A 27,538-nucleotide genomic window follows, 5' to 3' on the forward strand; every position below is an offset into this window, starting at 1 on the left:
AGGTGCAAAGTCATAAATCATTAAACAAATATAACCAAAGTTACAACATAAGTACAAACAATGTGTACGAGACCTGTATGTTTTAAGGAGACACAAAATGTATATCTAGAGGAAAAAAGTTGCCAAACCACTGGTAGTTGTTAATAAAACTACAAAAAGTAATATAACTCAAGCACCAGTGGTAGCCTACAGTTAATTAATAATGTAGAATGATGTCCCATTTTAAATGTAACCCATGTGGTTGAAAAGTGCGCAAAGAGTAAATCCAAAAGATTTCCCTATTGCGTAATGATTTGATGCGGTTGCCACCTCTATCGTGTGAACAAACAATCTCAATGCTTGATTATGAAAAATGGGCTACACTGCCATCGTGAACATTTTTGAAGTGTTTAGAGACATTTGATGCGTTAGTGTATGAACTGCTGCCAATAAGATGTTCCTGGATGCGTTTTTTCAGAGTTCTTTTAGTGCTGCCAATGTAAGATACATTGCAGTTTTCAGTTCACAATTAATAAATTGTTTTATTGGCACAGAATTCGAATCGGGAACTGAAATCGTGGAGGTCTTGGCAGCATCTGGGTAAACCGCATTTGAAAAATCCATTTAATTTAACCCATGAACGGGAACCAGCAGTGGAGAGGGGAGGCAAAGCACTCGGAGATAAAAGACTGCCTAAATTAGGGGCCTGTCTACTCGAAAAATTTATACCATTTTTTTAAAATATTTATTAAGGATAGTGTCCTGACATAAGATAGGTAAGAATTTATTAATAATAGATTTGATACTATTAAATTCTAAACTATAAGTGGTAGTAAAAGTGGGCTTCGATAACATTTTCGAGGATGTCTGATTAGGTTTAGAAATAAGAAGGCTGTCTCTAGATTTTTGTAAGACTTTCCGTTTGGCTCTGTTCAGACACCAGGGCTGGTAACCCCTCTGACCCAAACGTTGGAAAATATTGTCCGATTCTATTTGAAAAGATTCGTCTGAGGAACAATTTCTGCAAGCACGAGTCAGTTCCCCAACCGGAACAGCCAGTACCGTATGTTTGGGGTGACATGACTCTGCGCGCAGAATGGTGTTACCTGCAGTAGATTTTCTATATGTAGAGGTGTGAACACGTCCCTGTCTACTATCAAGTAAAATATTCAAAAATGGAGTGATGGATTTGTGCCATGTTGATGTAAAAAACAAATTATGAGGGTTATTATTAACATAATCAACGAAACAGGAAGCGCTGTGTTCAGAGGACGACCAAATTATAATGACATTGTCGACATATCTTCCGTACCAAACAATGTTGGAAAAGAAGGGGTTGATGTCACAAAATATATACTGAATCTCCCACCAGTGGACAAAAATATTTGCCACCGAAGGGGAGGATTTAGCCCCCATTGAGGCACCCGTCCTTTGAACATAGTATTGGTCCTGGAACTTGAAAAAATTATGAGTTAATATATAGTTCAAAGCATCAAGAACAAACTGGCACAAATCCTCGCTGTAAGTGGTAAAATTGTAGATGATATCCGACACTGCCCTAAGTGAAAGTGAATGGGGGAGAGAAGAATAAAGAGATTCGATGTCCATCGTAAGCCACGAGTAAGATGTATGCCATTCAATTTGATTCATTAGCGAAAGTAAGTGTTGGGAATCTTTAATGTGGCTGTTACAAGTAGAGACAAGGGGTTGGAGAAGTGAATCAACCCATTCACAAAGGGGTTCATTAAGAGAACCAATTCCCGCCACTATGGGTCTCATAGGAGGCGGGAATTGGCCCTTGTGAATTTTCGGTAAAGAGTGGAATATTGGTACAATGGGATTAGAAACCCATATATAATCAAATTCTTTTTATAACGCGTCATCACTCTGCTCCGTCTGTTCAGTGAGCGGAACGATGACGCGGCCCATCAATCAAGCGGAGGGGGCGTCGCTGCCGGCCGAAGAACGGGAGTAGATGAGAAGAGCTCCCCGCCAAGGTGACTACTTACGGCAGAGGTGGTGACTAGTTTATAACTTCATATCTTCACCATCCCTGGGGGCAGCAGCATCCCCCGGGAATGGCGAAAATAAAGATTTTACCCTATATAACGCTTTGCCAAGCATTATATAGGATAAAATCTGATGATTGATTCCCTTTAAGTCAGGCCCCATGTTGTACAGCCTCTGCGGGGCTGTCCTCTGCTCACACACAGCCAGCACTGTGCGAGGAAAGTCTTGGGCAAATGGGAGACACCAAGGGCTGGGGGGGGGTCGGGTAGTGTAGTGTGCTGCCTTGCAAGGGGCCCTTCTTTTTACTACAGAAAAATAAATCTGTTTTATGGGGAGATAATGCAGCCCAATTAAAGAGCATTAAAAAAGAAATAAAAAAAAGAAAGAAGCATGGCAGTCTGGCCGGGCCCTCCTAATTTTAGTTTTTGTCCAGACCCCCGACGGCAGGCCCTCAGTTCCTTCCCTGATGACGGCCCTGAGTTGTGGCATCACTTGTGTCGAGATCTTGGCTGAGTTCACCTATACCTGAGTTCGCCAGCCTTACAACTCCCAAAATTTTTGCAGACATAAAATGAAAACTTACACTGTTATAACTGTCATATACACATATTAGTCAGTAGTAATAAGTACAGTAGAAATAACTTGGAAGGCAATTACTTACATTTAGTTTCAATTCAGACATCATAATTACATAATACTTTACATGGTCACAGTTTACTAGTCACAAATTGTAATTTTAAGTCTTCTTATTGATTGTTTTTGCTGGGTAATTATCTTTAAGATTGCTTCTGATCATTTAAATGGAAAGACTTACTGCTCTGTGTAAACAGCCCTTACTTAACCCATTGCGTAGGGATTACTCAGCCACGTTTTGACATAGACCTGCTTTCTACTGCTCACCACCCTCATATTATTCAATTAAGAGACCCAAGCTGTCTAGAAAGCCACACCTGTAATCTACTGAGCCAATAAAAATGTAAAATACACCTATACTTTTCTAAATGATTGTTTTCCTGAATTAAAGAGATCCTATTACAATAAAAATGAAGTCCAATCTGTAGGCAGCATGTTATAGAGCTGGATGAACTGAGGATTAATACAGTATATTGCTCTGTGGGGAAAAATTCAAGATACCTTGTAATTTATTTGTCATGTATGGGCAGGGAACAGTAAAGCCCTAACTGAGTGACGGATCAACAAACCGTCCTGCCACAGCCGGGACCGGACATGTCAGCCGTAATCTGTTGATAATCCTACAGCTCCACTGAGCACCGATGCAGGGGTTAATACAATAGAGGAATATGGGTGCACTACTGTGGTAGATGTATACAATGACATTGGCTATCCCTCAACACTGATGTTAAAATTGAGACATTCGCCAGTGTATCCTTATATGAAGGACACACCAGAGCCCGCACACCAACGCCAAGGTTTCTCAAGATGGTGCGAGACCTACGCTAATCCTACCTGTGCTTGATAAGCAAAACAGGGGCCAGTGGGCAATTACGGCAGCATTCGGTCGACTCACAACTTCCTCCCAGATACCCTCCAGCGTGACTGAGCACACATGCAATGGGAGGAGGGAGGCAAGCTGCAAGCCCCACCTGAGTTGGCTAATATGGGTGCCTGGCCTCACAGGTGCTACCTTAATGCTGCCTTGAAGATATTCAATGCGCATTAATTTTGGAGTTTACATACCTCCAAGTATAAAATTTAAACAAACAACAAAAAACGTGGTCTCAAATGGCTGGAGGTGCTCAACCCCAAATGAGCACAGGTAGGATTAGCGTAGGTCTCGCACCATCTTAGAAACCTTGGCGTTGGTGTGCGGGCTCTGGTGTGTCCTTCATATAAGGATACACTGGCAAATGTCTCAATTTTAACATCAGTGTTGAGGAATAGCCAATGTCATTGTATACATCTACCACAGTAGTGCACCCATATTCCTGTATTGTATTCTAATTGTTACACATCCACACCGTTTATCTGGTGTAGGATTCTATTGTGGCACTTGTAGTCCGCTGCAGGCATCCTCCATTGTATGCATTTTTATGCTGGGGATCGCCCTTAGCAACGGACTACAAGGGCAGGATCTGCTCCCCCAGTATAAATGCACAACCGCATTTGGGGTTGAGCACCTCCAGCCATTTGAGACCACGTTTTTTGTTGTTTGTTTAAATTTTATAGATGCAGGGGTTAACCGTGAGTACTGGATGACTGACAACATCTGTCAGCATGAGGGAGCACTGTGCAATACTCAAAGTTGGTGCAATAGCCTGTGCAATAAGCAGAACTGTTATGTGCAATAACTATATGTGCAATTTAAGGGAACCTTGTTTACCATGGATTATGTGAAACGCCTCTTTGTTTACAGTGTGTTATATTTACAGTGCCCCATTAGTTATCTGAGTGCAATATTTTTTAGTATTATTGAGTTCATGGATAAATTGTGTCTCTAAAGTGAGCCTATCTGATTAAACAACAGATTATCTACTGATGATGCTGGTATCATCACCAGCAGAAATGCATCACCAGCAGAAATGCATTGAGAGAATATTCTATTGTGAACCTGAGAGCATATACTGCTGTGTACATAAGAGAGCATATACTGCTGTGTACATAAGGCAGTGTGAGTTGCATTACTTTTTGAGACATCATAAGTACTGTTTTTATCTACCTCAATTGTGGCTGCTGTGGACAGCATCTTGCTGTTTTGTGGATACTTGCACCTTTTGATACTTGGAGTATCTTTACTGTTTTGGTTTGGGGAGCACATTTACCTATTATTTGGTGGCTTTTAATTGATCCAATAAAATTTCGTTTTAAGGCACTACTTTTGTTTAATAATTTTTCCAATAAACCTGGAGCAAATTTTCCTGATTCTACTTTTAAATGAAGTTTTTTTTGTAAACAACCAAACTTTGTCCCCAACATTAAACCCTGTGCCACAAGTGTGTCTCATGTTGGCAAACCTCTTCTGTTTTTCTTGGGCTTTTTCGAGGTTTTTCTGAACCTGTGCCCAAACTGTGCACAGTTTTTTTATTGAGTTATCCACCTCTGAATTGTTACTAAAAGCTTTTGGACAAGAGGTGAACTGAGGATTGAACCCATACACACAAAAGAATGGTGACATACCGGTAGAAGAGTTTTCTTGATTATTGATGGCAAATTCACCCTGTGCCAAGTATGAAACCCACTCATTTTGCTTGTCAGTAACATAACACCGAAGATATTGCTCAATACTCTGGTTCATTCTTTCTGTTTGGTCATTGGACTGAGGGTGAAACGTGGTAGAAAAGGAAAATTCAAACCCCAGTCTTTTATAAAATGCCTGCCAGAATTTGGACACAAAATGTAGCCCTCTATCAGAAACAGCATTAGCAGGTAACGGACAACATGTCTGACAAACAAGTCCCCTAACATTTGAGCAGAGGGAAGTTGGTGGAGTGGTACCAAATGGCATTGTTTGCTGAATCTGTCCACTATTACCCACAGAACAGTTTTACCCTTGGAATTGGGTAAATCCATGGAAATATGGGTCCAAGGTTTCTCTGGAATAGGAAGTAGACATAATTCCCCAGCAGAGCAAGAATGGGCAGACTTTGCCTGGGTACAAGTCTCACAAGCCAACACAAAGGCCTTAACATCTCTACTGAGAGTAGGCCACCAAAAACTCCTTTGAATTAATTTCTTTGTGCCTAAGATACCTGGGTTAGCAGACAATAGAGACATTGGGGGAGATTTATCATTAGGTGTCTATTGTAGACACAGATTTACCCCTTTACACTGCTTGTCTAATTTACACTCCTGCTCAACATTTGCAAAAGTTGTGCACTCCTTTGATAAATTTTATGCAAATATAGAAACGCCCCCCCCCCCACTTTACCGTACACTCCTTCTCTACCTCACACTTCACAGAGCTGTGCCATTTTCCCGTGGTACACTGCTTACATAGCTAGAAGTGCTGGAGCAGCAGTGTGTGCCGAACAAAACTCTGCACAATAGTAAAATCATAAATCTTTATAAGGTACACAGAGGGGGATATTCTCAAAGAATTTTGTGGCCAAAAAAAAAAAAACATTTTGGCACGAAAAGTATCAACCACATTTTCAGAGAGCTTCAAGAGCTTTGTGCCGCGGTTTACACTGTTCACATCAGTTTTGTAAAAGTAGGCGTGTCCACGTATATTGTTTGATTTACATGATATATTCAAAGGGGTGAGAGTCCAGTTTACATCAAAAATTTCACACCAGCCTTTTGATAGTGTAGAAATCACAGAAATGGTTGTCGTTTTATTGTTTTTTTTTTTCCTTCTCATTTTAGATACATGAAAGCGGAGGACTATGTCAGATTCGGTGGATTGCGATGATGAACTGCGTTTTTTTTTAATAAAAGGGTTAACGAGGGCTGTGGGGAAGTGTTTTTTTTTTTTTATTACATTTTTTTTCCAATGTGTTGTGTTTTTTATAATTGAATTTTCAGGCTTGGTAGTGGAAGCCGTCTTGTAGACAGAATCCATTACTATGCCAGGGCTTAGCATTAGTATCTGGCTGATACTGAAAAAATGGGAGAACCACACATTTTTTTATTTATGTTTAAAAGAAAAAACACATAGGGTTCCCCCTATTTTCAGTATCAGCCAGATACCAACCAAGCAGCAACAGCCAGACGTTACCAGGGTAGGCGAGGACCATTGTTACTGGCCCTCCCCAGCCTAAATTACAACAGCCTTATACCACCTAGGCCCAGGAGCACCATTTTTGACGCTCTGGGCCTGTTGATACCGGCTCTTCCCAGCACCCCTGTGGAGGTGGATACCGGAGTAATAATTGGGGGTTAGCGCTAAGCCCCGGCTTAGTAAGGGATTCCATCTATAAGACAGCTTCCACTGCTAAGCCTAAAAATTCTATTATAAAAAACACGACACATTGAAAAAATGTTTTTAATAAAAAAAAATACTCCCCCACACCCCTTGTTAACCATTTTATTAAAATAAAAAAAAACGCTGGTCCGGATTCACATATCTGAAATGAGAAGAAAAGATCAACAATAAACATGGGTTAGTACATTTTTTGCTCTCTCACATAATGCAGGGTGTTCCTAAACAGGGAGCCTCCAATTGTTGCTGAACCACAACTCCCATTATGGGGGCTGTAGTTAAGCAACAGCTAAAGTCTTCAAGTTTGGGAACAAACTTCCAGAAAGGCTCTGTTCTCATTATGCAAAATGCATAATGAGAACAGAGTCAGGAATGGACAGTGTAGATCCGCCTTCCTAATGACGTCATCACTAGGGGCGGAGCAGTTAAGTTCACAGGGGGTCTCAGGAGTGAGACCCCCTTTCTATCTGTCCCTCTGCCCTTGGACTACTACTCCGATCAGTGGACAGTCTGTCCCATGATGGGAGTAGTTGTAGTACCGCAGTGTTGAGGGATTTCACTTGCACATCCCCCATCTGCGGGACTTTTAGGACTACTACTCCCATCATGGACAGACTCCATCCATGATGGAAATTATAGTCCAGGGGCTGAGGCGCAGATCACAGCAGGTCATTCTGCTGAGACCCACTGAGATCCGCATTTATTAAGTTACCAAGCCGGCGGCACATGCGGCTCCACTGCGCTCTCTGCCGGCTCCAGACGGAGAATACTATATACACTGTAATAATTCATAATCCCCGCCGCCGGGAGACCAGAACTCTGATTGGTGAATAGCTTTTCACCAATCAGAGCTCCCGTCTCCTGGGCGGGGATTATGAATTATGACAGTGTATACAGGAGCCTGCGGGGAGCTCAGTGTAGACACATGTGCCACCGGCTTTTACAGTTAATAAATGCGGATGGCAGCGGGTCTCTGGAGAATGACCTGCTACGATCTGCACCTCAGCCCCTGGACTATAACTCCCATCATGGATGGAGTCTATCCATGATGGGAGTTGTAGTCATAAAAGTCCCGCAGCCGGGAGATGTGCAAGTGCCATCCCTCAGTGCTGCGGTACTACAACTACTCCCATCATGGGACAGACTCTGTACATGATGGGAGTTATAGTACAGGGGCTCAGGGGCAGATCGCAGCAGGTCATTTTGCTGAGACCCACTGCAATCTACATTTATTAAGTTAACAAGCAAGCTACACTATGCTACCCACCGGCTCCTGTATACTGCTGTCACATTTCATAATCCCCGCCCGGCAGACGGGAGCTCTGATGGTTGAATAGCTATTCACCAATCAGAGCTCCGGTCTCCTGGCAGTGGGGTTTATGAATTATGACAGTGTATACAGGAGCCGGAAGAAAGCACAGTGTAGCCGCATGTGCCGCTGGCTTTTACAGTTAATAAATGCGGATCACAGGGGGTCTCTGGAGAATTACCGGGTGCGATCTCCCCCTCAGCCCCTGGACTATAACTTCCATCATGGGAAGAGTTTGTCCCATGATGGGAGTAGTTGTAGTACCGCAGCACTGAGTGTTGGCACTTGCACATCCCCCAGCTGCGGGACTTTTATGACTACTACTCCCATCATGGACATACTCCATTCATGATGGGAGTTATAGTACAGGGGCTGAGGGGAAGACCGCATCGGGTCATTCTCCAGAGACCCGCTGCGATACGCATTTTTTAACTGTAAAAGCGGGCGGCACATGCGGCTACACTGCGCTCCCCACCAGCTTCTGTATACACTGTCATAATTCATTATCCCCACCCAAGAGACGGGAGCTCTGATTGGTGAAAAGCTATTCACCAATCAGAGCTCCGGTCTCCTGGTGGCGGGGATTATGAATTATGACAGTCTATACAGTATTCCCTGTCTGGAGACGGCAGGGAGCACAGTGTAGCCGCATGTGCTGCCTGCTTGTTAACTTAATAAATGCGGATCACAGTGGATCTCAGCAGAATGACCTGCTGCGATCTGCACCTCAGCCCCTGGACTATAACTCCCATCATGGATGGAGTCTGTCCATGATGGGAATAGTAGTCCTAAAAGTCCCCCAGCTGGGGGATGTGCAAGTGCCATCCCTCAGTGCTGCGGTACTACAACTACTCCCATCATGGGACAGACACTGAAACTACGGATACTGTAAGCCTGTGCTAGCATTTCTCCTGCGGTGTTGCTATCAGTGTGTGAAGAGTGGGAGAAGAGGGTTGCATTGACAATCCAACACAATGGGCAGCACATTGAACACATTTTATCAGTGGTAAGAAACTTGTAAATAACTCATGAAAGAATAAAATTATGTTAAAACTAAGCACATCATTGTTTTTCTTGTGAAATTCCCAATAAGTTTGATGTGTCACATGACCCTCTTCCTATTGAAAAACAAAAGTTGGATTCAAAATGGTCGACTTCAAAATGGCCACCATGGTCACCACCCATCTTGAAAAGTTTCCTCCCTCACATATACTAATGTGCCACAAACAGGAAGTTAATATCACCGTCCATTCCCATTTTATTAAGGTGTATCTATATAAATGGCCCACCTCTCATACTTTTAAGTGAACCGGCCCTTCCTATATTTTATTACCTGCCAAAAACCACCCACCCAGGCATCCTATTGTTTCCAGATTTAATTCTGTTTCCTCTAATTTGTCCCACTACCTAAACCTTTTATTACATAAGTATGTTTTTAACTTAAAATCCTATCTTAAAGACACCACTGATTTTATATAATCTATTTTAAATCTGGTTTGGAAAGATGAGCATGTGTTGGTTACCAAGGGCATTACATCACTTTATACTGTGATTGACCACGAATTTGGTATTAAGGCTGTAGCACACTTTTTAAGCAATGATCCCAATTTACCACAGGTCCAGTTGTGATTTTATCCTCAAAGGTTTTCGTTACATTTTATCCCATAACTATTTTCAATTTCAGAAACACATTTATGCACAGCATAAAGGGTCTCAGGTAGCACTGAGTTTTGCTAACCTCTTTGTAGGCCTGTTCGAGGAGTCTTTTATCTACCCAAACCATCTGTTTCAAAACTGTGTATACTATAAGCGATTTATAGATGATATATTCTTTATTTGGAAGGGCCCTTTGTCTTTACTAGATTCATTTTATCTACTCTTAATAACAATTCATGGGGTCTTTATTTTAAACAGAATGTTTACAAAGACAACGTTGAGTTTCTTGCTTAGTAGTGGTCTTCCACAATGGCATGGGAAAACTTAATACTAAAACATTTTTCAAAAAAAGTTGATAGTAATAGTTATCTTGACTTTACTAGTTCCCATTATAAGAAATGGTTAACTAATGTGCCTTACGGACAGGTTAAGCGCATTAGGCATAATTGTACCTCTGACAGTGACTTTAAAGCGCAAAGCAACATCTTGAAAACCTGCTTTAAAGGCCAAAAAATACCCAAGGGCCATTGTGGAATCATATTTCAAGAGAGCTAGCACTCTGTCCCAAGAAGAATGTCTGGTGAAGAGAGACAATAATAATACTGGCTGAGAATGGACCACTAACTTTATTACCACTTATACCCGTGAACAAAAACATATTAAAGAAATCCTATGTAAGCACTGGTCCATACTGCTAAGTGACCCTTTTTGCGAGAATCCCTCCCCGCTAAACCTGGGGTCACATTTGGAAGGGGTAGGACACTCCGTAATATTATTGCCCTCAGTAGACTGAAAACAAACAAAAAACTGCCTCTGGTACCTTTTTATCTACTTGTGGTGCATTTAAATGTGGTCATGTTAGATATACATGTTGTTCTAGTATTAATCATTGCGCCAAAACATTTTCCTCAGGAAGTATGGTTTGTAATGGGAGAATGAACGGAAGAAATAATGCATGCACCCATTCTCCCGTTACTATGTTCCGTCACAAAATAATGTCCGTTATTAATAACGGGCTATAATGGGTCAAAACGGATAATGTAAAAATCCCATAGACTATAATGGGATTTTCTAACGGCCGTATGGGCTTTTGTAATGGCCGGTTAACAGCCTATTTTTAGGGTTTTTATAACGGACGTTTATAAACGGATGAATTTTATTGTGTGTAAGCTGCCTTACTCTGACCATGTTTCTTTAGGCACCTTTGTCTGTCTGAGCACTTGTCCTGAGTTTGACCATGGTTATCTGTCTTGTCTATGTTTTTGATATCTTGGTTTTAGCCTGCCTTGTTTAGTACCTTGTGGGGTTTTAGTATTCTTGCATTGCATAAATTTAGTGTTCCTTATTTAGACCCGTGTTCAGTTTGTATTTTGTTTTGCCTGAGTTTTGGGAATCTTAGTTTGTGTTTACATTAAGCCTTTGTATCAGTGCTGTTTGACCTTGTTGGATCCTGGATCTCCTAGGATAGAATCCTGTTCCGAGCTTTGTGCTAATCCGTCTATCTAGGAGTATGTTAGAGTTTGTGCCCATGTTTCATGTATTTTTATTTATGTTTCCTTCTTGGCTGGTATCCGTTTCACACTGTTGAGTGTGCCACTAGCAAGGAGTCCATTTTGAGTTGTTATTGCTGTCCACTTGTCCACTCCATTTATGGAGTGGGTGTCTTTTTGTCTAGTGTGAATTTGTGCTCTTGTTATCCTGATCTGTTTAGTGTTCTGACATTCAGTTAACCTGTTCACCCCCTGCGTCTTCTGGTTTTGTTTGTTCCCCCCGCGATCAGACATCTTATCCCCTATCCTTTGGATAGGGTGTAAGATGTTTTTGCTTGGAATACCCCTTTAAGTTGCTTTGAGTGTTAACCTTTAGAGAAAGCAAGTGTCTCTTAGTGAATATATCTTTCTGAAGGACTGAAAGAATGTTTTCTCCTACGGAGTTCTCAGAATCATCAAGGACATTCATTATTACTCCTGGGAGTCTATGCACAAACTAATAAAGAATAACAGGTTTAAGTGTATTAATATTCAGATGCGCCTGGCCATGTACTTCAAGTGTATCTCATTCCATCTTCTGAAAGTTTAAAGTGACGGCTGGTGATACAGCTAAGAGAGTGGGTGGTCCTGTTGCTTGGCAACTGTACACTGCCGGAAGGCTCTCATACATCAGGGTCAAGCACTGTGAAGTGGCTCAAGCTGAGTTTTCAGTTTTGACCTCAATTATGACTCTGTTCATACTTGTTTCCGCCAGGTTTCTGTTGTTCTTTAATGGATAGAATAGAATAGCATAGAATAGAGTAGCATGCTGCACGATTTTATATGGATGCTGTAACGAAAGAACGTAGTAATGGGCTCCATAACTTCTACAGGCAGCAAAACATTGTACCTGTAGAAACATTCACATACAGTACATTGTGACTTTTGAAATGCCAAGAAAAGAAAATTATGGCACCTGTGGTGAAATGGACTGCATTCTTAGATCTTAAAACACATTTAACATATGATAAATGTAATATCATTAGTTCATAAATTATTAATTATATAGTTACTCATATTTCTATGAGTATTTCTACGTTTTTTTTTATTTGGGTTTCACAGCAAATCGCATAAATAGAACTTACAATGACATGAAGCAGATATAGTGGTGCATCATGTAAAAATAAGTGCTACTTAATGGCTAAGCTGAGCATTTTATATTTCAGCAAATGTTTCCTGTGCACTCACATCAGTTCCTTAAAGGGGTACTCCACCCCTAGACATCTTATCCCCTATCCAGCCGTGATCTCAGCTGCGGCACCCCAGACATCCGGTGCACGGAGCGAACTTCGCTCCATGCCGGATGACTCGCGATGCGGGTCAGGGGCTCGTGACATCATGTTCACGCCCCACTCTTGACGTCACGGTCATGTCCCTTCTATGCAAGTCTATGGGAGTCCATACACTTGCATTGAGGGGGCATGGCTGTGATGTCATGAGCAGGGCGCGGTCGTGATGTCACGAACCTCCGGCGCTGCACCTGGGTGCAGCAGGGGTAGGGGATACGATGTCTAGGGGCAGAGTACCCCTTTAAGTGTTTTGCATCAATATTTTGAAACCAAAATCAAACATTCGGGCCCCTTTGCCCAGCCCAGTGAGGGGGTTAAGATAGCAGACCTTGGGCCTTTTTTAGACCCCCAGGTGTCATACCATGCCATGATCGCAATGTGTGTGTGTGTGTGGGGGGGGGGGGGACATCTGCTTTGAAACCGCAGTCACTGCTGTAGTCTATTAGTAAATAAAAAGAAAATAGATATAAAGACAAACACTAGACTGTTCTGTCATGTTTCTGATTATTATGAAAAATGATAAGGTAAAAAAAATACATAATTTGAATGCCGCCTCCATAAAGATCTAAATCATGACAATATGTTTAAAATTGTCATCTTCTGAACCCTAAAACTTTTTTATTGTTCTGCGTACAGGGTGGTATGAGGGCTCATTTTTTGCGCTGTGATCTGAAGTTTTTAGCAGTACCATTTATGTATTGATTGGACTTTTTGATTGCTTTTTATAAATTTTTACATGATAGAAAAGGTGACCAAAAATACCCTATTTTGGACTTTGGAATTTTTTTACGCGTACACCATTGACGGTGCAGTTTAATTAATGATATATTTTTATAATTTGGATATTTACGCACACGGTGATACCACATATGTTCATGTTTATTTACAATGGGTTTTTTGTAAATGGGAAAAGGGGGGTGATTAACTTTTTTTTCCACTTTTTTTTTGCAATGTTATAGCACCCATAGGGGACTATAACATGCAGTACATTGATCTCTCATACTGTTCAATGCTATACCATAGCATAGCATTGATCAGTGTTTCTGCCGCTTGACAACTCATGCCTTGATCTCCGGCACTGAGAAGTCATTCAGCGATCAGACACGAGGAAGGTAGGAAGGTAAGGCACCTCCTTGTGTCCTCCAGCTGTTCGGGATGCGGCAGTCCCGCACAGCCCACTGAGCTAACCGGCACTTATTAGCTTTCACTTTAGACGCGGCGATCAACTTTCAACACCGTGTCCATAGGGTTAATAGCGTGCAGCACCGCGATCAGTGCCGCACGCTATTAGCCACAAGTCCCGGCCTTTGCTAGGTGCCGGGCCCGGCCCGCTATGATGCGGGGCCACGCCATGGCCCCGCGTTATAGAAAGGGAAAGGACCCAGGAAGGGTCCTGGGTCGGGAAGGGGTTAAGACACATTACACTAACGGGTGTCAAATATAATGTTGTAAAACTTCTTTTAGTAGATTTGCCAAAAAAAGTGGTCGCTTACGAGAGAGGTCTTCTGAAAGAATACATATTTATAATACTACATAATAATACATGATGTGCAACTCCTACACAGAAAATCTAGTCAGGATAAGGGGTGGTCTTCTCAAAGAGATGGTCTTTTGGAGAGGTTTCACTGTACATAGGTTGCCCAGATAATATAAACACTTAAGGGGAAAATCACATTTATATCTTAAAGTATACCTGTTGGTTCAGGTGGCTTATCAGAATAAGATCATGTACATGAGTAGCACTGTTTCTGGCTATACTGAATATTATATATTCCTGTAGCATGTACTATGACTAGGGATGTCCTGATACCATTTTTTTAAGTACGAGTAGTGATACTTTTTCTTACGTACTCGCCGATACCAATTACCGATACCTTTTTCAATGTCATGTGACAGGGTTTTTTTTTCCCTTAAGGGTACGTGTACACGGGCGGATCCACAGCGTATTTTACGCTGCGGATGGGCCGCTGAAGGACCGCTACATGGTGCCTTTAGATGTGCCTGCTCGGAGTGGCAATACGCAGCTACGAGCAGACACACTGCGATGTGTGAGTCACAACATGCATGCGCAGTGTACTCGCACATTGCGGCCACTCTCGGCCTAGCTCATGGGGGAGCGGCCGCGATGTGTGCGAGTACGGCGACTCGCACATCGCTTCAGTGTGTTTGCTCGTAGCGACGCATTGCTGCTCTAAGCAGGCATATCTAAAGGAAGCATGTAGCGGTCCTTCAGCGGCCATTCCGCAGCGTAAAATACACTGTGGATACACCTGTGTGAATGAACCCTTAATGGGATAAAGGGGTGTTTTTAGTTTTTATAAGAGAAAGGGTTTTTTATATAAAAAAAATATATTTTTTTCATTTAAACTTATTTAAAATGGGGATGATTCAAATTTTTATTTTTAAAAAAAATGTTTTTTTTCACTTTTTCAGTCCCCATAAGGGACTATTATATGCAACTATTATAGCATAGCAGTGATCAGTGTTATTAGCGCTCCTTTACCAATGCCTGCCATTGCTGGCAGCAGTGAAGAAGTGATGATTGGATGCACGGAGCAGGGTAAGGGACCTCTGGCCATCCTCACGGCTGATTGGGACACCATGATTACACTGCAGTGATTCTCTGAGCTAACCGACATTTAACTTCAGGACTTTTAGACATCGCAATCAACTTTGATTCTAAAGGGTTAATGCGAGTCCTGGCTATGATGTGCGCTCAGCTGCTTACCACACATCCGTGATACCTGCCGGCGGGACTTCCTCCGGCAGGTATCGGATAAGGTATTGGGGACATTTGCAAGAGTACAAGTACTCGCACAAATGTCCAGTATCGGTCCGGATACCGATACCAGTATTGGTATCGGGACATCCCTAACTATGACCATGTATGACCATGTCCTCAAATCATTAGGTAAAGTCCATGTGGTACTGATCACAAGGAGGTTACTGCTGTATGATCAGGTTATTGCACAAAACTCTAAACCAGTTGTACTTAAATAACATGTGTATTACAAAGTGCTATAATGTCTCGCTTATGCAACACTGAAGCTCAATAATGCATCACAACAGACAAAAATACTAACAACATTTACTGGTCAACTGGCCCAAGATATCAGCTACACCTGACGCCACAATGTATGGAGTGTAGCCTTTCATGGACCCCCCCCCCCCCCTGCTGCAGGGGTGGCTCTCTGTTGGCCTCATTATTTTGATCTTAAAAATAAAAAAGACAAGGAGTGTGGTTTGGTTTATTCTAGCCCCAGAGCAAGAATAGAATAGAGTACCCTCTATCTCATTTTCTATTTCTATTTTTTATAGAGCCTCTGCCAATATATATATATATATATATATATATATATATATATATATATTAGGTAACATGTAACATTTGAGGGCTTTGGGTTGGAGGTGATTCAAAATAAGATTCAACATGTGACAAAAATATAGAATAGAAGCTGAAAATATTTTGGAGTTATAAGAAAAGTGCACTTTTGCATAAGAGGTATTCAAAAAATGACACTATACACTAGGCTACACAAGGCCTGGGTTACATTCAGGTCTATATTTTCAGTTGAAAGGATCATTACTTGTTCCCCTCTTTTGCATTAATTTAAATAATTTCAGCAGAAGTTTGGGTTGGAAAGGATGGAACTCCTGTTAAGGCAATTTGAAAAGTTTTGAAACAGTTGAAGAAGCTTTTGCAGAAACAGAGATATGGATATGTTAACCCCTTTCCTTTATAGGACGTATGCATACGTCCAATCATCCGACACATTTGCGCAATTGGACATACGTATGCATACGTCATAGCGATCACCGGCACTGCCGCGGGCAGCGCAGGAAATCGGCGACAGGAACCGGCTGTCAATCACAACCGGAGTCCCACCGCAGCTGCCGCAGCCGCGATTGTGCCGGTCCCGGCAGCATTAACCCCATAGATGCCGTCATCAATCCTGATCACTGCATCTATGGTGTTGACAGGGGGAGCGCTCTCCCCCTGTTCTCCAACGGCGGCGCTGCAATACAATCATGGGTCACTGTTGGTTGCTATGGCAGCAGGAGGTCAGATCGGATCGCACAGGCTGTAGTGTCTGCAGCTCATCAGGTTATACTGTGCTGCAGAACAAATGTATTGCAGCATAGTATAACCTGTAAAAAGTGTAAAAAATAAAATAAAAAGTTCTTCAATAAAAGTATGAAGTGTAAAAAAAAAAAAAATGCCCCTTTCCCAATAAAAGCCCTGTATTATCACCAAAAAAGATCAAAAACACAAATCATATACATAATAGGTATTTCCACTTCCTTAATGACGTGTACTATAAAACTATAATGTAAATTATCCCGCACGGCGAACGCCATAAAAAAATCATCAAAAAAAGCGCAAAATTTCCCAATTTTGGAACAAATAGCGGAATAACAAAAGATCAAAAGGTAGCACATAGCACAAAAATGATACCAATAGACAGTACAGCTCATCCCGCAAAAAATAAGCCCTTACTCAATGGCATCGGACGAAAAATAAAAAGGTTACGGCTGTTGGAAAATGAATGGCAGAAAAAGAATTTTGCTCAGAAAAGGAAAAAGAACATAGAAAGCTATAAAAAATGGGTATCGCCATAATTGTATTGACCCACAGAATAAATATAACATCACTTTTACCGCACAGTGTACACCATAAAAAAATAAAATTAAAAAAACGTCAGAAATTTTCCAGTTTTTCACAATATTTTTAAGTTTTTCACAAAAAATGCTTCATGTTTCAACAAAAATGCACCAGTTATATAAAGTACAATATGCGCTCTGCTCAGAAAAAGCGTTCTGAAGTTATTACCATTTAAAGAGATACATGTCAAATTTTAAAAAAAGAGCCTGGTCATAGAGGTAAAAAATGGGTCGGTCCTTAAGGGGTTAAAATTTCTCACATGTTTAGGGGGTTTATAAATAAACTCTTTTTTAATTAACACTAATTAATAATAGAAATTTTGATGTTGGGAAAAAAGAATCGTTTTTTCTTTTTATAAAAACATTTCAAGGGACAGGGTTAAGCATGTTAAATGCGCTAGTCTATTAAGTGGAAAAGAAATCTCGGTCCAATTACCTCAGATGAATAGAAAAACACATTGAAAGAATAAAAACGATCTCTTCAATGAAAACCATAAACTTATTAAGTTTAGTATTATCCATCAAGTATATTATTCCCCTTGTAGTCTTTTTACAATGGGTATTAGACAACAGGATAGATGTTCAAGATGAGATAGGCATGAAGCAGATTTTCTTCATATGATTTCGGGGGTGTCCACATGTGATGAGTTTTTAGGAGGGGGTAACAAACTGGAGCAATCTTTATCACTAGAACCAAAGTTATATATTTTAGGGTACATGTTGAAAAATGTTACTGCACATAAAATGTTATGTGCCATCTTACCATCTTGAGAACCTGATTTGCTAGTTTGTCTCTAGAATTATGGAAAAGTCTTAAAATAAAAAAGATTATAAAATGGAGGGAAAACTGCTTTGAGTAAAGAAATATGGGAGAAATGGTAGACTCTATTTTATTCTTTTTCTCTTTTTCACCCGTTCGTTGGGTGGAACTGTAATTGTTTTGTTCTCATATATACTATATTATATGTTTGTCAATATCATGTAGGAGATGTTTGCCATCAAATAATTATAAGAATTTTTGTAAAATAAATTAATTAATGGATAATAATTTAAAAAATAAAGAAATATGGGATGTATTCATACATCTATGTATCTTTTATGTCTTATAGAGCTTTTTTCTGTATCATTTTCTATAGATGTAAACCGATATAAGGACCTCAAGAGATAATGTCAGCATACAGGGGGTGCCCCATGCAATACTAAAATATAAACCTATCACAGCATGGAACACAACTCTATAGTTTTAAAAATCAATCTTTATTATTACGCATGTTAAAAACACAAACAAAGAAATGTAATATAAAATGGACCAGCAGCAGTTAGAAGAAAAAAGTCACAGTACAGGGCAAAAAATAATGATATTAAATAGAGATAAGGTGCTGATGGATATGAGTGGGTACAAGGTCCGAACAAGTATATGGCTGTTTAAAGCCTATTGTATAGACCGCTGAAGTAACAGCAAACCATATATTAGGATACAGCAATAAACATTAGGACATCAGATTGTTAATTCTACGGGATAAATGGGATAGGGATGGAAGATAGGTGAGCTCAGAAAGAATGATTACAGAGCCTCATCCAATCACCATCCGCAAGTAGCCAAACAAGTACAGATCCCATATCCCAGTAAGAGTGAACAATATGCTGTACTTACATGCCCGGGACAGTGACCACCCCTATGCCGTTTCTCTATTCCTTCTCTTACTGGGATATGGGATCTGTACTTGTTTGACTACTTGCTGTTGGTGATTGGATGAGGCTCTGTAATCATTCTTTCTGAGCTCACCTATCTTCAATCCCTTTCCCATTTATCCCGTAGAATTAACAATCCGATGTCCTAATGTTTATTGCTGTATCCTAATATATGGTTTGCTGTTACTTGAGTGGGGATGTCCAGTCTATACAATAGGCTTTAACCAGCCATATACTTGTTCGGACCTTCTACCCACTCATATCCATCAGCACCTTATATCTATTTAATATCATTATTTTTTGCCCTGTACTGTGACTTTTTTCTTCTAACTGCTGCTGGTCCATTTTATATTACATTTCTTTGCTTGTGTTTTTAACATGTGTAAAAATAAAGATTGATTTTTAAAACTTTATAGTTGTGTTCCATGCTGTGATAGGTTTAAATTTTCTATAGATGAAAGATTGTAGCTCTATGAGATGCTTCATTAAAGGGCTATGCTCAACTAGAATAATTGCTTCTGGGAAACTAGTTCTGTTACACTGGATGTATAAAGCAGCATATACTGGCATACATACATACAGTCACAAGAAGCCTCTGGAACACCTTGTGCCAGCATCCTGTAAACAGCTGTTTGCACAGTTATAAAATCATAGAGGCAGTGCTGAGCTGAAGCATTATATCTCCTCCTTTCCCCATCCCTATCTCCCCTTGCCCTGTATGATTTATATACAGGTTTTGGCATCCAGCAGTAAGCCTTGTATATTAATCATGCAGGGCATGGAGGTGTGGGAGGGAGAAGGTGTGCATGATCCATGCTCATTCTCTTCAGCTTAAAAGGAAAACATGATTTTATAACTTTGTAAACGGCTAACAAACAGGTATCATCAACTAACAGTTATCATTTGTTTTAACTCTTTATCTCCTTGTCTGCACATGTCTGCATCTCTGAGCATAATATAAAGCTGTCAGATTCCCCTAAAATCTATATTTTGCCCTTATACCATAAACTAAATAATTTAAAATGTACTGTTTATAATGTAGCACAATTCACAAATCTTTTACAAGTTTTTTTCAAGATGCAAATATTTGAAATTTCTGAAGTAATTTTGTCTTTTGTTATTTTCCATAGTTCTCTCATTCAGATTAGTTAAAATATAGCCTGCAGGGAAGCACATTCTGTACTCTAATACAAGATGAGTATTAATTACAAAACTGTCCTTCTCTGTAGTGAAACCTCTCTATCCCCCTTATCCTCATTACAGTTAATCTCTCATTTTCAATTATAACCCTACTAGCAACCTTTCTTTTTCCCTATTATTAGACCTTCTACTTTCAATGACTACAGCAAGTATTTAATTAAACCTGATTTTTAACACATACAACATATTCCTTAAAGCTGCTACAGTATAGGAACCAAAAAAGAAATACTGAAATGTTGAAAAATATTTAAAGTAGAACTGCTAGAGAAGCTGCTGTGCTTCAAGGAGAACTTCAGTGAAATTTAACTCATCCCCTACCCAAAGAATAGGGAATACGTAGCTGATCATGGGGGGTGCGACTGCTGGGATCCCCCACAATCTCCGGGACAGGGCCCAAGTTCCCTAGGTGAGGAGCTCGTGCCTTTTCTAGGTAGATGGCTTGCGTTCCAATAATTTCTATGGGAGCACCAACAATGCCCAAGTGCTGTACTCGGGTCTTTTTAGAGCTCCTATAGAAGTGAATGGAGCACGTTCGGCCTGCAGCACGCACTCTTAACTGAGCGATGGGGCCCTTGAGGTCTATTAATGGCAATTCAGACTACAGAAAAAAAAATTGATAACTAGATAAAGGTTAGTATCCTGTTGAAGAGGAATACTGTATAGAGTATAAACCATTTGACTTTGAGCAAAATGTGTACTGCTATATTAGTAGCTTGAGTTAAAACCGAGATAGTTCAATTTAAAAACATATAAAATACATACTTGTGTACAACTTAGCATCTGCAAGATGCTTCTACATCTTTGTATTTAAGCCACTGGCTCAAAAGATGCCAAAACACGACCATGTGTCCAAATCCATACTTTTGGACCTTTAGATCGATCCATACTACTGTTCCATTCAGATGGGAGCTTTAGGATTCTTGTTCTTGAGATTGCAAATTGTTCCAGTGGTTGGACCCCCCCCCCCCCCCACGATCTCTCACATATCTAAAGTGCTAATGGTTAACCAAGCCCTCTAAATCATTTGAAAAAGAACCCATAGCACAGTACAGTGGGAACATGGCTTTAGTTTTTTTACTTTTAGTTTCATAGATCTGATTACAATCACAGTTTAAATATAAATAGTAACAAAAAATATAAATCACCCAAAGTGCAAAGAGTCTTTTTAGCGCAGTTCATTCATGATCTCCATCCCGGTCACTTTCACTCCTTCTAGAGCATATTGATCCCAGAGTTCCTTTATCGAGGAGACAAGGTAAGGTAAACAGCTAAAGTAACACATGACGTTTTGGAGGCCTTGCTTCCTTTCAAAATTCAAAGCCATGACATGAAATCTAAATCTACTCCTATGACCTGAAGAAGAGATGCACTACTTTTTATACCCTTTTATACAATTGGTGGATTGTCATTGACCCCTTTCCCTTTCATTATGCTATGCTTATTTTTTATATTTCATAAGTAGCAAGATGAAAAAGAAGCAAATCAAAGCACAAATATAGTGTGTGCTATAATGTTTTACTTTTTTCTCTAAGAAATTAGTTTAATAAATTGACCCCTTTGTGCCTCACATAATCTCAAAGCTCCTCATGTAATCTACATGCATAGTGTTGAGCGGCATAGGCCATATTCGAATTCGCGAATATTCGCGAATATATGGACGAATATTCGTCATATATTCGCGAATATTCGCATATTCGTTATATTCTCGTTTTATTTTCGCGTATGCGAAAATACGCGCATGCGAAAATTAGCATATGTGGAAATTCGCATATGCGAAAAGTAGCATATGCTAATTTTCGTATATGCGAATTTTCGCACGCCAGTCTCACACAGTAGTATTACAGCCTTCTTTACATCACACAAGCTGGAAGCAGAGAGGGGTGATCACTGTGATGTGTACTGTGAAGAAAAAAAAAAAAAAAAAAAAACGAATATTCGTAATTACGAATATATAGCGCTATATTCGCGAAATTCGCGAGTTTGCGAATATGCGATATTCGCGAATAATATTCGAATTGCGAATATTCGCGAGCAACACTATACATGCATCTTACATTATCTCAATGCACTTTTTCATGGCAGAAAAATACATCCCAAAGGGCATGTGCTATGTTTTGGCTTCAGCAAAGGCCTTTTTCATACTTCATACTTTTTTCAAGACTATGCTAGAGCGTAAACATAGCACATGTACTTTTAGAATGTATTTTTTACAATGAACTGAATAAAAATCAGGTAGGAGACTACTTTTGCTGAGGTCAATCGGTTAGGGTGGTTGGGAAAAGCACATGGTTGGGAACTTCACTTGTTGCTTGACCCAAATCATTGCAGATTTACAAGTCTATAAAGTCCATCTCACGAGTTCTGACCAATGACTGTGACATGTAAAAAGTTTTGTTGTTTTTTTTAAATGATAGTTATGCTTTAAAACAACAATAATTTACAACATGTATATATGCTGGAAAGAATAAAATAGGCAACAAAGTTGATAAAATTATAAATGTATTACAAATAAGGAAACAACAGTCCAACTGTTGCCAAATACTGCACCTTTCCATTAAGTTTTATGAAACATCTTTTACTCTTTCACATTTTAAAGCTTTAGCAAAGCAGACCTTCACTCATGCATAGTCTGAGAAATGTTGTTATAGCCTGTAAATCAGAATTAGAAGAATAAACTAATAACAATACCAGGGCATCCTGCTGCTACCATGGCTTGGGTAGCATTAAACACCTGACAGGTTCCCTGTAATAATGATTTACCATTTAACTGCAGGACTAGCAGTTGCCACCATGTTAGCAATTGTAGTTTAAAGTATTACTATCATTTGAAAAAACTTTTGACATGTCCTTCGGACACATCAGGTGAAGAGCATGACCATGCCCTTTACTCCCTGGCCGACTGCTCTGTCTGACTCATTCACTGCATAGACTAAAGCAATGAATGAGTTGGATTTCATTGAAAGCCAGGGAGTGAAGCACTAGCTGCCACACACATCATTGGCTTATAACTAGCGACCGAGAAAAATGTGAAAAGTTTTTTTTAAATGACAGTAAAGCTTTTGGCATTAAGCTTTGAGCACTTTAGTTAAAGGGGTACTCCGTTGGAAAAAAAAATAAAAGTCTTAATCTTTCCAGTACTTATCAGCTGCTGCATGCTCCACAGGAAGTTATTTTCTTTTGAATTTCCTTTCTGTCTGATCAGAGTGCTCTCTGCAGACACCTCTGTCCCTTTTAGGAATGATCCAGAGTAGGAGCAAATCCCCGTAGCAAACCACTCTTGCTCTGAACATTTCCTAAAATATGCAGAGGTGTCAGTAGAGAGCACTGTGGTCAGACAGAAGGGAAATTCAAAAAGAAAAGAACTTCCTGTGGTGCATATAGCAGCTGATAAGTATTGGAAGGATTACGATTTTTAAACAGAAGTAATTTACAAATCTGTTTAACTTTCTGGCACCAGTTGATAAAAAAAAAAAATGTTTTCCAGTGGAGTACCCCTTTAATTGTCTTTCAGACAGTGAGATTTGGCATTTAGTACTTTTCTATTGTTAATGTATTTTTTGATTTTAGTTATAATCAAGAAAGCCATTGCAGTTTATATGATAATAGTTTTTCAGCATCTTGAACTTGATACATGTTATCTAGGTTATTGTACATGTTACCCACCTCTACTGTATATGTAATTTTTGCCTATGGCTAGAATCATTTTGCTATTTTGCTTAATATTGTCTATTAGTTTGCCTAGGGCAGCTGCTATATAAGTGTCTGATCTATTACTCTGGATCAGCTGTCCATGACTGCTAGTTCAAGGATAGTTTCGGGTGGAGGTCCTGATTACTTAGCCTCTTTTCAATCATCCCTGGCTTTTGCATTATGGTGCAAATTAAACCAAATGCAATGGGTGTCATGTACTAGTTATATTTGGGGTTTTTGTATCTTGACAGGTATGTTCCATGTTATTTACTGATTCTGGGCTTTTCCCTAAGTTTTAATTTTTTTATACCTGTAGTGCACATTTTACATTTTTCAAAAATAATGGGAACACTCCTCTTTTTTGTGATACACCCTGGAGGCCATGTCACTTTTTCAGGTTTTCTGAGTTAAGTGGAGAGTTAGTAGAGTTTTTTGGATTTTTATTTTGTTGCAAATTCTGGTGCATGAAACGTGATACAAAAACCCTACAAAGCCTACTCGGAAAAGCCTTAGTAAATGAAGCCCAATGTATTTGTAGCCTCCCTTACATTTTTTAAAGTGCCTTGTTATAACCTTATTTGTATCAAATCTTGCAGTCTACTTCTTGTGTCTGTATTTCTGTTCAGTCTGGCACTTGTTGCTAGGTTCTGGTGCCTGCTTTTTGCTCTGCTTGGAGTTTGGAGATCAGGGATATTATAGACATGTAGGGATGGTGAGGCTTAGTGATGTCTAGCATTAGGATTAGTGTTCAGTCATAGATCTATGAAAATATTAGAGGCATATTTAGTATAAGCAGTCTCAGCCTTTTTTAGGGCGGATATATAGTCACTAGTGTTGAGCGGCATAGGCCATATTCGAATTCGCGAATATTCGCGAATATATGGACGAATATTCGTCATATTCGCGAATATTCGCATATTCGTAATGTCCTCGTTTTATTTTCGCATATGCGAATATTCGCGTGTGCGAAAATTAACATATGCGAAAATTTGCATATACAAAAATCAATGTAAGCGAAAATTTGCATATGCGAAAATTAGCATATGCAAACTTTCGCATATGCGAAAATTCGCACACCAGTCTCACACAGTAGTATTAGAGCCTTCTTACACCACATAAGCTGGAAGCAGAGAGGGGTGATCACTGTGATGTTTACTGTGAAAAAAAAAAAAAAACGAATATTCGTAATTACGAATATATAGCGCTATATTCGCGAATATTCGCGAATTCGCGAATATGCGATATTCGCGAATAAAATTCGAATTGCGAATATTCGCGAGCAACACTAATAGTCACCTAAAGAAATTGGCCACTATATGGTAAAACTATTCATTGTACTATAATAGTAAGGGTACGTCATACCAACTGCTCTTGCTGTACCCCATACTGCAGATATAAGCAGCCATGTGCTTTTGCTGTACTATCCTTCCCAGCAGGTGAACAGCAATCCCATTCATAATATGATTAAGCATGGAGAAACATGCATTTTATATTCACGCCACTCACTGTCCTTCATAGGCATATACTGGTGCAGTGGAGGACACCAACTGAGGTGTATAGTTAGATAGCTGATGATCAGGTAGATGGCTGCATTTTAAGTTCACTGTTTCAATGCTACTTCTCATCTCTTGGGCAATTTTCATCATAATAGCACAAACCAAAAATAAAATACCAGAACCATTAGTAAAATACTGTAGTCAAAAATGATATAACTGTTAAGAAGACAAACTGCTCAAATATATCGTCCTCAACTTATCGTAAGAAAATACAAATCTAAAAGTTATTTAATATTTAACCTTTGTTGCTTAAAAATACTTAAGTATGAAATCTTCAAACTTTAATGTGTATGCTTTGTAGATTTCACACTTCCATAGTGCATCGTGTGGTTGTGACTTCAAGGTTTTTTTTTTTAATCTCCGCTCAGTCTTGCGCTCGACCACCACTCAGGTTGAAGAAATAGCATTAATCACACTTTAAGACAGTCCATACACTCCACATTGCCACTAATTTTCCAACAAATAACTGTTCATGGGTCTACGTGCCCTGAATCTCTTGTCTTTCCTGCACACGTGACCCAGGGATTTGATTGTAAATGGGATACTCTGCTTTCACACTCACTTTCTCACAGAAATATTGCAATAGGTCCCAAACATATACATGGAACCCCAAAACCAATCCCCATATCCACAGACAAAGGCTGTCACCACCGATCACCTCCAGACGGAGGCAATAGTTTCAAATGCATGAGTTTTCGCCGACACTCTCTTGCTCTCTAGGAATCAACCAGGCGACATGTAGAAACTGCAGCTAATACTCTACAGAGATATCTAGATTCTTAGGGAAAGCAAAAAGAAAGCAAAGAAGCCCCAAACAAAGTCACTTTGATGAAAAGGTAAAAACAAATTTTATTGGTATGCACTAAAATTAGATACACACCTTCGTCCAGCGTGCCGAAACGCGCGTTGGAGTGGCGGCACCCCGGTTCCTGCATTCTCTCAGTGATTATCATATCTGTTGTGGGTATCTTGCCAGCATTATCTGTACTACTGTATATTCTATTTCCGTTGCATAGATTGTCTATACTCTGCAATATATAGCACCTTATTGACCTACAGTGTTGTACTTTTTATACTGTTCGTATATATACTACTTTCATTCATAATGGTGCTTATATCTATATTTATATGTACTGTTTGATTAAGGATTTATGTGCAATACCCCCTTACCACCATCTCCCCTGCAGGACATCCGGTGGTGCCGTTTTTTGTGATGCATTGTCTTCCTCTTTGTGTGTATCTAATTTTAGTGCATACCAATAAAATTTGTTTTTACCTTTTCATCAAAGTGACTTTTTTGGGGGCTTCTTTGCTTTCTTTTTGCTATGTTTAGTTTTGAGTCACAGTTACGGGTCTAATACGTACAGGGAGGGTGTTACAGTGGTACATTATTGATTTTTTGTTATCACACACTTACTTTTTTCTCCCTAACCTTTTTGGTCCGTCTTTTTCTTGCATTATTCTTAGGGAAACAAGATAACACTATTAAAAGTTTTAGGCTTTAAAATGCAAGTGTACAGTAGTGGTGTGGTAAAGTCCTTTGTCTGTCCTCAGGGACATTGGCAGAAGAAGTTCTCAACTCTAATTCAATCAAAGTCCCAGCTTGTGTTAAATTGGTGTGCTTAACCCCTTAAGGACGCAGGGTTTTTCCATTTTTCCATTTTCATTTTTTCCTCATCACCTTCTAAAAATCATAACACTTTCAATTTTGCGCATAAAATTCCATATGATGGCTTATTTTTTGCGCCACCAATTCTAGTCATTTTACCCAAAAATCCACGGCAAAATGGGGAAAAAATTCATTGTGCGACAAAATGTAAGAAAAAATTTCATTTTGTAAATTTTGGGGGCTTCCGTTTCTACGCAATGCATTTTTTGGTAAAAATAACACCTTATCTTTATTCTGTAGGTCCATATGGTTAAAATGATACCCTACTTATTTAGGTTGGATATTGTCGTACTTCAGAAACAAATCATAACTACATGCAGGAAAATTTATATGTTAAAAATTCTCATCTTCTAACCCCTATATTTTTTTTATTTTTCTGCGTTCGGGCTGGTATGAGGACTAATTTTTTGCTCCGTGT

Source organism: Hyla sarda, chromosome 3 (genome assembly GCF_029499605.1).
Source record: "Hyla sarda isolate aHylSar1 chromosome 3, aHylSar1.hap1, whole genome shotgun sequence".
Lineage (NCBI taxonomy): Eukaryota > Metazoa > Chordata > Amphibia > Anura > Hylidae > Hyla > Hyla sarda.